This window comes from Lycorma delicatula, chromosome 3, assembly GCF_047948215.1.
Source record: "Lycorma delicatula isolate Av1 chromosome 3, ASM4794821v1, whole genome shotgun sequence".
Classification (NCBI taxonomy): Eukaryota; Metazoa; Arthropoda; class Insecta; order Hemiptera; family Fulgoridae; genus Lycorma; species Lycorma delicatula.
The window spans coordinates 83,056,646-83,069,011 of record NC_134457.1 but is presented as its reverse complement, the minus strand read 5'-3'; the positions used below and the strand labels follow the sequence as shown (position 1 = coordinate 83,069,011).

General features: G+C 30.6%; 1 protein-coding gene across 1 annotated transcript in view; it reads right to left on the bottom strand.

The window, feature by feature from the left end:
- Positions 1-12,366, bottom strand: part of LOC142321750 (protein spitz-like) — a 429,978-nt gene that overhangs the window by 357,400 nt on the left and 60,212 nt on the right. The window contains exon 2 of the mRNA XM_075360091.1: positions 441-535. The gene's annotated coding sequence lies outside the window, so the exon portion shown is untranslated. The remainder of the gene's footprint in view (positions 1-440; positions 536-12,366) is intronic.

Genomic DNA, 12,366 nt, shown 5'->3' with positions numbered 1-12,366 from the left:
CTTTCTCAAAAGCCATAATTCTTCTGAACGATTACACCAGCGCACATACCGCTCAAGACACGGGAATCTGTTCAAACTTGGGTTGGGAGGTATTCCCGCTTCCACCTTGCAGTACCGATCTCGTACAATAACCATTTGATTCTTTTTTTGTTCTGCCCTCTCAAAGAGTTTTGAGAGTGTTGAGACCAGTTCGACAATAACGAGCATGTCAATAATTCGTTACAAGAATGGCTCAGACAATAAGGTGAGCAATTCTTTACTATTAAAAGAGTTCACAGAAAGATGAAACAAGTGTCTAAATGTAACCGATGTTGAAAAGTAACGTTAGTTTCACTGCCATTAAATAAATAATGTTTCTACAATCATTTGTGTTTTTATTAATTATTGGACGACCCTTGTATTAAAAGATTCAAGAATAGATTAAACAGAATGCAAAATACCTTGTGCACGCAGAGAGTTGGCATGGTGGCCAGCGCCTGACAGGGGCGCGGCCAAAGATCGTCTCGAATGGAAACGTCACCACGTCGTTCTTCGTCTGAAACAAAAAAGGAAAACAATTTTGAAAAAAGAATGTACGCATAAAAGTAACTACTCATCTAAAATGTTTAAATCGTTATTAAAGAAAACTCTTTATTAGGCAAATCGTAAATGATTTTACCATTCACAGTAACACAACAGTGGCTTTGAAAGGTTCTCGACTTGAAAGTAGCGACTCCAGTATTCTGAACTAACTTCAGTCTTTCTTCGAATTATACAAACGCTGTATTCAAACCTACACACAACCGACCTACGCTACGTACAAAACATTAAGTAATTTTTCAATACAAACATAAACACCCAATACGCACATAAGTATAATATTTGTAATAAACTTTACCAATTTCTCAATGAAAAAACTCAGTAAAGATTTCTCTTCACTGTTCTTAAACTGTAAAGGCAAATTCAAGAAAGACTTAATAACTTGAAGAAAATACAATCAGGATCTTCAGTATTAATTTATTAATGCTTTATCGAGGAGACCCGAAATCTATATTATGACATCAATCCAATGAAACTGGTAAGCAGTACGATGCGACTTGCTTCAAAATCAACAGAGCACAGTTACTTTTCAAAAGTTGTTTCCCTATTTACTTTCTTGTACGAAGTAAAGAAACTATTGCGATCGCAAAAAATTTCGGTTTTCAGATTTCAATGGAAATATCCATTTTGACCGTCCATGAATCCATTATGACTAATTTCGGCGTGATGTCTGTATGCACCTTGCGTAACTCAAAACGACAAGCCGTAGTAGGTTGAAATTTTGGATTTAGGACTGTTGTAAAATCTATTTTAATTGCAATCTAATCCCTTTTGATTGCAATTGACTGAACCAAAAGTATCCAAAAAAGCGCAAAATCCCAAAAAAAGGATTTTTGACTTTTTCTTCACTGCAGTAAAAAGCCCTCACTGAGAGCTTTCTAAGATATATCATAAGTAATCTTATTTTCATTAGTTCAAGCGTTACATCCAAATAAAATTTCAATTAAAAAAATATTTGGATCTTACAAGGGAAAGGCACATCGGTTCAAATCCGACTTCTCTTTTTAACTTTTTTTTACATTTAAATATATTGATTTACTAAAAATGATAAACCTCCGATTGTAAACAATTTTTTACTAAAAACAATATGAAAAAATATCAGAAGTTATTAATGAAATAAAATGTTATGTACTTTTCATTTTGTTTAAAAATGAGTATACGTAATTTAATAGGCGTACAAGGAAGTTATGTGGTGTCCACAACAGATTTTTTCCAATTAGAAATTCTGATTTCGCATTAAAGTTCTGCGTTTCTTTTTTAAGGCTATAGAACTGGACTAAAAAAATCAGAAACATAGATATTAACCCTAGGGTACACAGTGTTAATCCCGCATGAAATCCGAAATTACTTTCAAAAAGGACTGGGGTCTGGTTAACTGGTTCACAGTTCAGTTGGATACTTCCATACATTACACAATACTGGGACGGGCGAATTTTTTTTAAGAGAGACTTAAAAAATCTCATGTTTCTTCAAGGATGAAGGCTGAGACTTTACACAGGTAGCTCTTCAGAATCTAAAGAAAAAGTCCATCCTTTGTAGCATATATTTGATGGTTGCAATGCCGGTCAATGCAAAATTGTTGTTCGGTAATGTTATCCTTACATTCTGGTATGTGTACTGTGATCTGTGGAAGAGTTGTTTACAGTACTGAATCCTACTGTCTAGAGGAGCCCTATCAAGTTGGTACAGTTATTCGTCTCGTTTCGGATATCCCTATGCGGGAAAACTTTCTCTTCTTATAATTCATTAAATTTTCTTTATCCTTGATCTCTTTCTTTCCGGTAGTCTATCTGGTGGTTTTGGCTAGATGACAACTGGTTATTGCTAGATTACGGCATTATTTAGGAGTTACTACATCCTAAACATTTGACAGATTTGATGAGAGCGGCTCAACCTATCAATCCATCAGAGCATTCCGGTTTTTTATTCTTTTTTTTTTAATTCTGACTATAAAACAGTCTACCTTGAACTGGATATATCTGACGCGTAAATCCGGTCCTCCTAATATTAGATACAACACATCATAAGTTAATTAAAATATTTAATCCAAATGGTAAGTATTTAGTTTTTTAAACTAAACTTAAACTAATTTTTAAAAACTGATTTGCAGCATTACATGATGAAAATTCAATTGATCAATGTTAATACTCAAAACTGATTCACCCCAAATCATTCAGGTTACAATCATTATTCTCTAAACGCACGATTACAGCAAAATATTTAACATATGCATATCAAATAATTATTTATCGGTCATCAACATAAAAAATAAATCAATTAAACAATTGTATAAAAATTATATTTTTATAAAACTTACCATTCGCTCGTAATTAAAATACGAGCGAGGCAATAATGATAAGTAAACTTAATCAAAAATCTGAATGATTATTGCCAAGCTAAATTTATGCAGTATTTACATATTAAAACAATACTTGTATCGACCGTATTAAACGATACTGACTTGAAAATTAAACGTTTCGTACAACCAATTACCGTTGTTTTAGTACAAATTAAAATTAATCGATGTTAAGATAAACCAATACCTTAAGTTGATTATATAATACTAAAAATAAATAAATTTACGCAAAACACGTAGTTTTAAAACAAATAGAATTTAGGTACTACCTTTTTGCAATTAAGTACGTGTATATCTAAGCAACTTTTCCCCTCTAATTATCATTCCAAATCCGTTAAAAGGCGTTAACATAATCGATGTATTTTTATTATTAACATATAACGGAAATAACTTGGCACAATGGTTAACAATTCAATAAAATACACTATACCTAATTTTTCTTATACAAGCGAGAACGGAAACAAGTGTCAAAGTCGCTACCAACCAGGGTCGACAGTGGTAGGTATATCAGTCGTACAGTCCGGAAAGCGAGTCTGGAGGACACCTAACGCGATGAAATTAAATGATGTTACCCAGTCCACACCACAGTCGTCAAGAGTCGTCTACCGCTCGGTTTCGGGGCCTAGCCTCGCCAGCCGCCTAGCTGTCTGCAGGAAACGGGACATGACGTCACGAAACGTGTTCCCATACTAATGTAAATCGGCTATGCTAAGAGATCCGCTACACGATATCTAATAAAGATGAGAGACACTCCGAAAATAAACACACAGAGTAATTAAATATTTAATTATATTTAAAAATAATTATATAAAAGTCAACTCACACTCTGAAGTAAATGAATAATTTTTAGAAAGATATTCAATAGCGTACGTTTGGTATACTATCTATCGCTTCATTTTTCTCTTTTGATATTATATGAGGCCACCGATAGAAAAAAGAACTCCCATATTCTGTGAAATATTTTATTCTTTCGTCGTTTTCAATACCTCACTGCCGCGTAATTTTGTTTTTGCATATTACCTTTTAGACTGTAACGATAAAAGATCAATGCAATAATAACAAAATAACAATAAAAATTCAGAGGATCAGGCAAGTATAAATCTTTTTTCTAAATTCTGTATTTACTGTTGATCGTTACAATACAAATATCATTTATTTATACCTCTACTTTTTTAAATAATTTAATTTGTTGAGTTCCTCTCCATAAAAATTTCAACATGAATTCTCAATCATTTAACCAGAAGTCCTTGGAATGATTATAAGCATTTTGTTATTTAATAGATAATAAGAAAGTAACAGATTTAATTTAAAGGTAATTCATTTTGAAAAAAACGTTTGAATACAAGTAAGAAAAATACAGATTAATAATACAATTAATAATTCAGCGGTTTAAAAAAAGTTCCTACAGTATTGAATACTCTTCAAATAAAGTTCTGCTCCACAACAATAACTCCGAAAAAAATCGTGGTTGAATATGCTGTACTTTTTTTCATACGTATTTCGTAAAATAGGACTTGAAGTTTTCATTGCAATGTGAGAAAAAACGTTTTAAGACTATTTCTGTTTTACTGAGTTAAGATTAAATATCGTCCATACGTTGGCTATACTCCGTTAGCTAGATTAGTAATTTAACGAATCTAATTTACAATTACAGTACACGTCACTAAAGAAAACGTTTCTCTTTGATTTAAAAATCGTATCTTATGAAACACTTAATGAAAAACCTCTACAGCATATTTAATCACGACCTTTTTTTGGAGTTATTGTTGTGGAGCAGCAATTATTTGAAGAGAATTAAATATTGTAGGGATTTTTAAATCGCTGAATATTTCACATCTTCACTTTTTTTCTTAACAAACAATTAACAGATGAGTTTCAGCTCTGCGATTAGTATGAATTCCAACGTGAAGTCTACCGTAGAGTCATACTATTAGGCACACACGATTAGAGACCTGCATGTTACTTGTAGCCTGCATATTATGAGATAGATATATATTTTTTTTTAGATTTCTTCACTGGATGTTTACGATACAATCATCTAGGAAAGTTACGTTCTAAGTTAACTGTATTCTCAAACTGTAATAACGGGCAATGAGATCAATGCTGGATGTAAACCGTCGTTAATTACTGTAAATCCTCCATTTCAAGGATCTAGAAATTCTTTTCATCCCTGCTTTATTTATTTACCTAAGTTCAATCTCTTAGGCATCAGCATGTATTTTAAGTAAAATCCACGCACAACAGGCGATGCAGTCTTCTGTGACTCAAACAAAATAAAAATCTCGTGATATCGAATAAACTTTTCAACTAGAGTTTCTATTATCAATTCCTGAACGCTTAAAAACGTTCATCTCTGTATATTTATAACATCGAAAACAATTTTTTAATTATCTAAACTACTTCTAGCTCTATTTCTTATACAATAATTTTTTTTAGAGAGAAATAGTTAAAAGTAACTAAATAATAATAGAATTTTAAAATTTATTTTAATACTCTACGTAAAGCTGATTCACTATTGTCTTATGAAGTGTGGAGGTTAATTTTAATAATGTACATGGTAAAATGACGCGCGCGTGTGCATATCATATCTTGATCTGCATGTATATCTTTTTTATAATTACATTTTTGGAAGATAAGGATAAGAAAATCTAAATGAAACAGGTTACACATAGGATGAACTCGTAAAAAAGATAACCAAATTAGATATCCGAGACGAAAGAAGGGATGTAAAGGACTGTTACCAAAAATAAAAGTAATTGAAAAGAAATTACTTCAAGAATTTTGAAGTTATTAAATTTCTACCTCATACCCACAAAAAACTAACCCGATGCTATGTGCTAGTATAAATCTACGTTATATATATATATTATCAACTAGAACGTGATGCAGAGTTACGCGGAATTTTATCTAAAAGAGAAATAGGAGGAGCAACACGAGATGAAATGAATAATTCTTGCGTTAACCCACCCAATTGTGTGTGTTTGTGTGTACCCAAACACACACAAGGGGCAACTTTTTCTCGAGAAATGTCTCTCGTTGGAGATTTCTAAATCACTAGACTTAATACGTCGCAGCTTATTGTCCGCTACCGACTTGATATGAGAAACTATCTTCGGACGACATCTAAAAAAAACACATATAGCTATACTGAATAAAATAATTTTCGAAAATCGGCATAGCATTGTCATTATAATGTATGAATGGTTATATGTGATGGTTATATGTATGTACCGTATTATGTGTATGATGGATAGACAATAATAGATAATCATTACTTTAATCACTATTTTAGTTCACTGAAAGGTTAGTTTTAGTTACTATTAAGTTACAAATATTGCAAGATTTTAGCGCCAAAATGACAGTCGGTTAATATTCGTAATCACAAGGGTCCTCTAGCACAGTCAACTACTAAAACTGCCTTCTGTACTCATATACAGAGGTGGATTAGCATCGACCTCTTGAATTACGATTGGAAAATTCAGCAGTGTTTATAGTTTACGTATTTGGTTCGGATGCATTAAGCACGGCCACAATATACTGGTTATATTCTAGACCTGTTAATCGATTAAAAAATGTGATAGTAACAAAATACTGATGTAGGAGAGAACTAGGTTCATTTTTTATTAGTGGAGAAAATACCTTTCCAAAAATATCCGTAATTATAACTACCGTAAATCCCGACTTAATGAGTTCATATTTCGGAACTAAAAGTAAAATTGAAATAAAAACCGACATGGTGCACGTCGTGGGACGATTAACCTTAAGGAATGAGGCAATTACAAAATATAAAAAATAGATTTAAAATAAAATCTATCGTTTTCTTCATAATTTATATTGTATTGTATGTACATATTATTATCTTATTATCTTCATTCAATAAGGTCTAATTCTGTACACCGTTTACGTAGCTGATACAACTCGAATGCCCCAAAAAAATGCTTATCTTTGATTTGCATCAGTTCACTTGACGTAGACTTCTGGATCGATGAGACATCTTCAAATCCTTTTATTACATTTTTATTTTTATAAAATATAAAAAAATCGGTAAGTAGTAATCTGACAGTTAGATAAGTAGAACAATCCAGTAATTCCTTGTTTGGTCAAACAAGAGGTTTATAAAACTTATCGTTTGTCTGATTTTCAAGAACAAATTCATAATGAAATGACACTTTACCATCAAACATATGAAACTCACATCGTTTTTATTTCCGATTTTTGCAGTTTCACTTTGAGCTTTCAGTTTCTTCGTATTCAGGAAAGTTGTACAAGTTTCATTATCCGTTTAAATAATTTTATAATTTTAATGGATTCAGCGGACAATGCAGCACCATTGGTTCCTTAGTTCCGACGTTGGAAAACTAGGAACAAAACATGCGCATATTTTTTTTCTTCTGAATATTAACTGAAAATCTTATCGATTTCCTGACAGTTCTAACATTCAAAGTTCAATATTTTATAAAACCGTCTTGAATCAGTTTATGATTTTTTGTTTGGGAAGATGAAGGAATACCTACCTATATTATTCATCGTTCACTACATTCTCAGACTTTTACCGTTCATTAAACCGTTTATGTTATTAAATTACAGTAGTTTTTTATAAATATTTTCCACTACGTATGACTTTCAAACGTTTCAGGAGGGGTTTTTTCACAAGCTTTACATAACATTTATTCGCTGCCCTTTGTATCTTTTTTAAACTTCATAAATCGAACCTCACCACCACAACAATCAACATTCTCGACTGCCTCAACTGAACAAGTTGAAACTTGCAAAACATAGTAAGAAAAACACTCTCTAACCAGTACATAAACTCCGGATAGTTCGCTCAACTACAAGCGTCAATCAAAGAACATAATTTTCATACTATGTACGCCGGAGCATTAACTGAGATATTCAAAAATTTTCTTTATCAAATTTACTAACTTATAAATAAACGAGAAGTTTTGCTTCATATTATAAAATAATTATTATTAAATAATAAATTTTATTTGTTATAATTATTATTTATTTATAATATTTTTTTTTTGTAATAAAAAAAATAATTTGTGCATTAACGCGTTTTGTGAGCGTTGACGATTATCTCATTGTCCATTTTTTTAATTGCCCACAGTCGAATAGGATTAACGTGCAAAAATGTAGTAACCGGTACATTTTAACGTATGTTTAAATATTTCAAGCTCAACGTTTTGTCTGATCAAGTAGTGCATTTTGAACAGAAAAGTTTTGCACCAATCACAAAAAATTCTTCGCTTACCTTTATTTAGGTCCGGTTTCACCATTAAAACTTTCAACTTGAATGAAAGATTTATTTCATATGGTGAACTTATTAATTCTCATTCTTAAAGATTTTTGACACCCAACTATAAATGAGGACCTAACACTGAATTGTATCTCTGTCGGTGCACAAACCCGGAATATTAAGTACACAGTCTAAATATCTCAGCGGTAGTGCAAGTGTTTGTTTTAGCAGGCTTGTTGCTGTTTTCGTAGACCTTAAGTTACCAGTAAATAAACGCGTATTTATCAGTAAAACCGTCCCGATAATTTTAATTTTTATACGGTCTACTTAATCCTCCAAAACCCAATTCAAATGTCCTCCTACTTTCACGCACAACCTCATTTTGTACGCCGGAATTGCCGTTAATTATTTTTTCGCGGTTCAACTTTCCTACGTTTTGAGTAAAAACACAAAGAAGTCACAGAGACGTACAAACAGATTAAACCACAATTATGTTGTCATAGAAACGGCTCGTCGGTTATTAACTATCATATTATCATTTACATCAAAATACTCGGATAAATCTTTTTTCTTTTATTCTTATTTTTTTCCAACAAAATTTTCAGAAATGTAGTATATATTTTTTCATGAGCAGAAAAGTTATCCGCGTAAATGAATAACAGTATATTGAATAAAACATTCATAGAATAATTTAAAATTAAATAATACAATGACTTATAATAGGATAAGTCATTTCAATATAATAAATATTAAATTAAAATAATACTTCAACATAAATCACAAAGCATGTAAAAAAGTTGAAATTTATTTACGAAGGGCTGAATGAAAAACTACTACTAACCGAAATAGTTCTTGAATTTTTATAAAATAGAAAATTGTGTTAAAATAATGCTATACACAGATTAAATAAATTGGACCCAATTCATTTTAAAACGCGTTTTTTTTTTTTTTTTTTACTTGTATACCTTTGCATAAAACTTATTAAATTAATTCTCATTAAAGTATTATGAACTTTTTTAATAAGTTTATAAACATTACGTTCGTAGAGTTCTACAAACATGAAAGACCGTGATTCAGCATAACTCAAATATGTTAATAGACGACAGCTTAGTACCAGTACTTTCATTTTAACACACGCATATGTACAGCTATGTACGCGTGCACATTTTCATAAAAATAAGTTCACACGGTATGTTACTTAATGTAGTTTACTTCAAAATACATGCACAAAAGACATTACAAAACAACAAAATAATTAAACTTCATTAAAAACATTCATATTCGATTCTACCTTTACATCAATTAGTAAAATAACATTTTTATTGCTACTAAAACCTTTTGAAGATTTTATTTATTTTTTTAAATAAATTAGAAGATTCTGTATTATCAGATAAGCACTCCAACCGTTAGATATGCAGTGTCTCCACCGGAGAAGAAATAGAATAACTATATTTATTCATATACAATAATTATTCTTCATTATTGTTTTTATTATTCATTATTCATTATTCTTCTATTCATTATTCAATAATTATTATTATTATTATTTGATTATTGAGGAATCTACCATTCTCCGAATGGTAGATTCCTCAAGTCTTGTTATCATCGGCAACCATCTTATAAGATTTAAATCGATTCTAAGAACTTATAATGGGTAACAAGATATTAAGAATAATTAAAAGAGAATGCCTTGTCAAAAAGGAAAATTGTCACGGAGAAATTGCAGCCCGAGATAAATGGACCCGGAGGAGCTCAAGACTGAATCTACATAGGATAAAAATCTTACGAACTTCACAGCTTCTATGGGATAATCGACCGATCTTTGAAACACTATATGCATTTTCTCTACAAATCGGTCATCCTTTCTCTACTTCCGCAGATACAAATTTGTTAATCGCGACTACGAGAATTGTTTACCCATGTATCAGACAAATTCGATAACTGTAAAAAAGAATAGTCTCGAGACTACACAAATGCTTAACTTTGCAACGTAATCTAACGAAACTTGGTCGAATCATTAAGCTTTCATGAGGCTAATTAGTCCTCGTTAAAGTACTCTATCAAATTTAAAATTAGAGATTAATTTTGATATCCAGAATCTTAAGATTTTATTTTCCAGGAATGAAATCATCGAAAAACCATAGAAATATTAAGCGGATTAAGCCAAGAAAGATCTTTATTTTATAAAGAAAAACAATTGATTTATTTGGTATATGAATGGAACCTAACTGTTTCATTCCATGTGAATAAATTAATGTCATTATAATTTTTTTTAATACCTACACATTCATTTTTTAGTGTTGGATACCACGCTAGGAGTATCCTTAGTACTCAGTACTAAGTCCTCATTACTTAGAACTATCTTCCTAATCTTTGACATCGAAATCTCAATGATTATACCAATATTTTCAACAAAAATAATAAACATAGATGAATGATTTATTTCATCAACAATTACAATTACAATTCTAATCATAGGACTAATACACGAATGAAAAATAGCAATACTCGAATGAAGAAAATGAGGAGGATAGTTAAATATAACATTTACTTTGCAAATAAAAAATATTGAAAAATCAATTTCTCTTAGAGTAAAGAAGTAAAATTACAATTAATTTCGTCTTAATATTAAGGATAATCCTCATACTCAAATTAACTGAAGCTAAAATAGAAACTATTCACTGTTAATGAAAAAATTAATAATATCCAGTTAAAAGAATAAAAAGAAAGGAGCCGCAATCTAGTCCCACGGAGTATACAAACAAACCGATAAATAAATAACAGTGAATCGTTACAAGTACAAACATATGCTTTAATCTAACTTGACACCGATATTCTACAAAATAATACGGATTTTATACTTATTTTACACAGCCTAACTATTTTGACGCTACAAATCTTTAATTAAAAAAATCTGAGGTGGACACTACATGACTTCTTGTACGCCTATTAAATTACATACACACATCTTTTTAAAATGAAAAGTACACAAAATTTTATTTCATTAATAACTTATATTTTTCATTTTTTATTGTGATTATTGAATTATTATTTATTGTAAACTTTTTTTTACGATCGGAGGTTAATAATTATTAATAAATCAAGTCGAATTTTAACCGACGTGCTTTCCCCTTGTAAGATCCATATATTTCATTAAACTTTTATCTTTTATTTGGCTATAACTCTGGAACCAATGAAAATAAGACCACTTATGATATATCGTTGAAGCTCTCAGACGTCACGCAGAAACTAATCAAAATGGATTCAGAGATGGTCAAAATATATATTTCCGTTGAAATCTGAAAACCGAAATTTTTCGCGATCACAGTACTTCCTTTACTTCGTACAAGGAAGTAGAAATTAAACATATTTTAAAATATGAATTCATTAAACAGAATTATTTTATTTTAGGGTTATATGTAAATGAGAGAAAATAATTTGTATTTTTAAATCAGGATAAACAGCAATTAAGAATAAACTTAAAAATAAATGCAAATATATCTGATAACGATTATCTTTTCTTTAAAAAAAAAACGAAAATTCTGGCACAAACAGACAAATGAGGTGTTGGAAATATATATATATATATATATATATAGAGAGAGAGAGAGAGAGAGAGAGGGGATTGGTTCGCGTGACGTCCGTCCTATAGCTGTGGAATACCCCCTTCTTTCGTGAATTGGTAGTTGTTACACTTCATCATCCCAACATCTGATAGGACAAGAAATCAGATCCTTGACCAAGGGGCCGGTTAAAGACTGAACAGCGTACCTCCACCTTAAAATTCTTTCTATATCCCTCCTACTATTATTAGTTTCATGCCTTTAACTAATTTATCATATATATTTTAGTAGCAAATATTTATACGGTCACAAATTTAATTAACGTAAAGAAGAAACTGCTATGACCTTCGTTCGGACATTGCCCTTAAATTATTTGAAATCTAAATGAACTGTGAAATTTGATAATATAATAATTGCACAAAAGTAAAAATAAACAACTTTATTACAAATACGGCTAACAATGAAAAAATTTATGCCCTACAATATATAGCATTTATTTTATATATACCTTAGTAAAACATGTCAAAAATTATTTTGAAAAAAATAATATTATTACTAATTACCATATGAAACACAAAACTGGCGTTAATTTTTTTTTTTTTCATTAAGACACAAATAAAATAGTATCC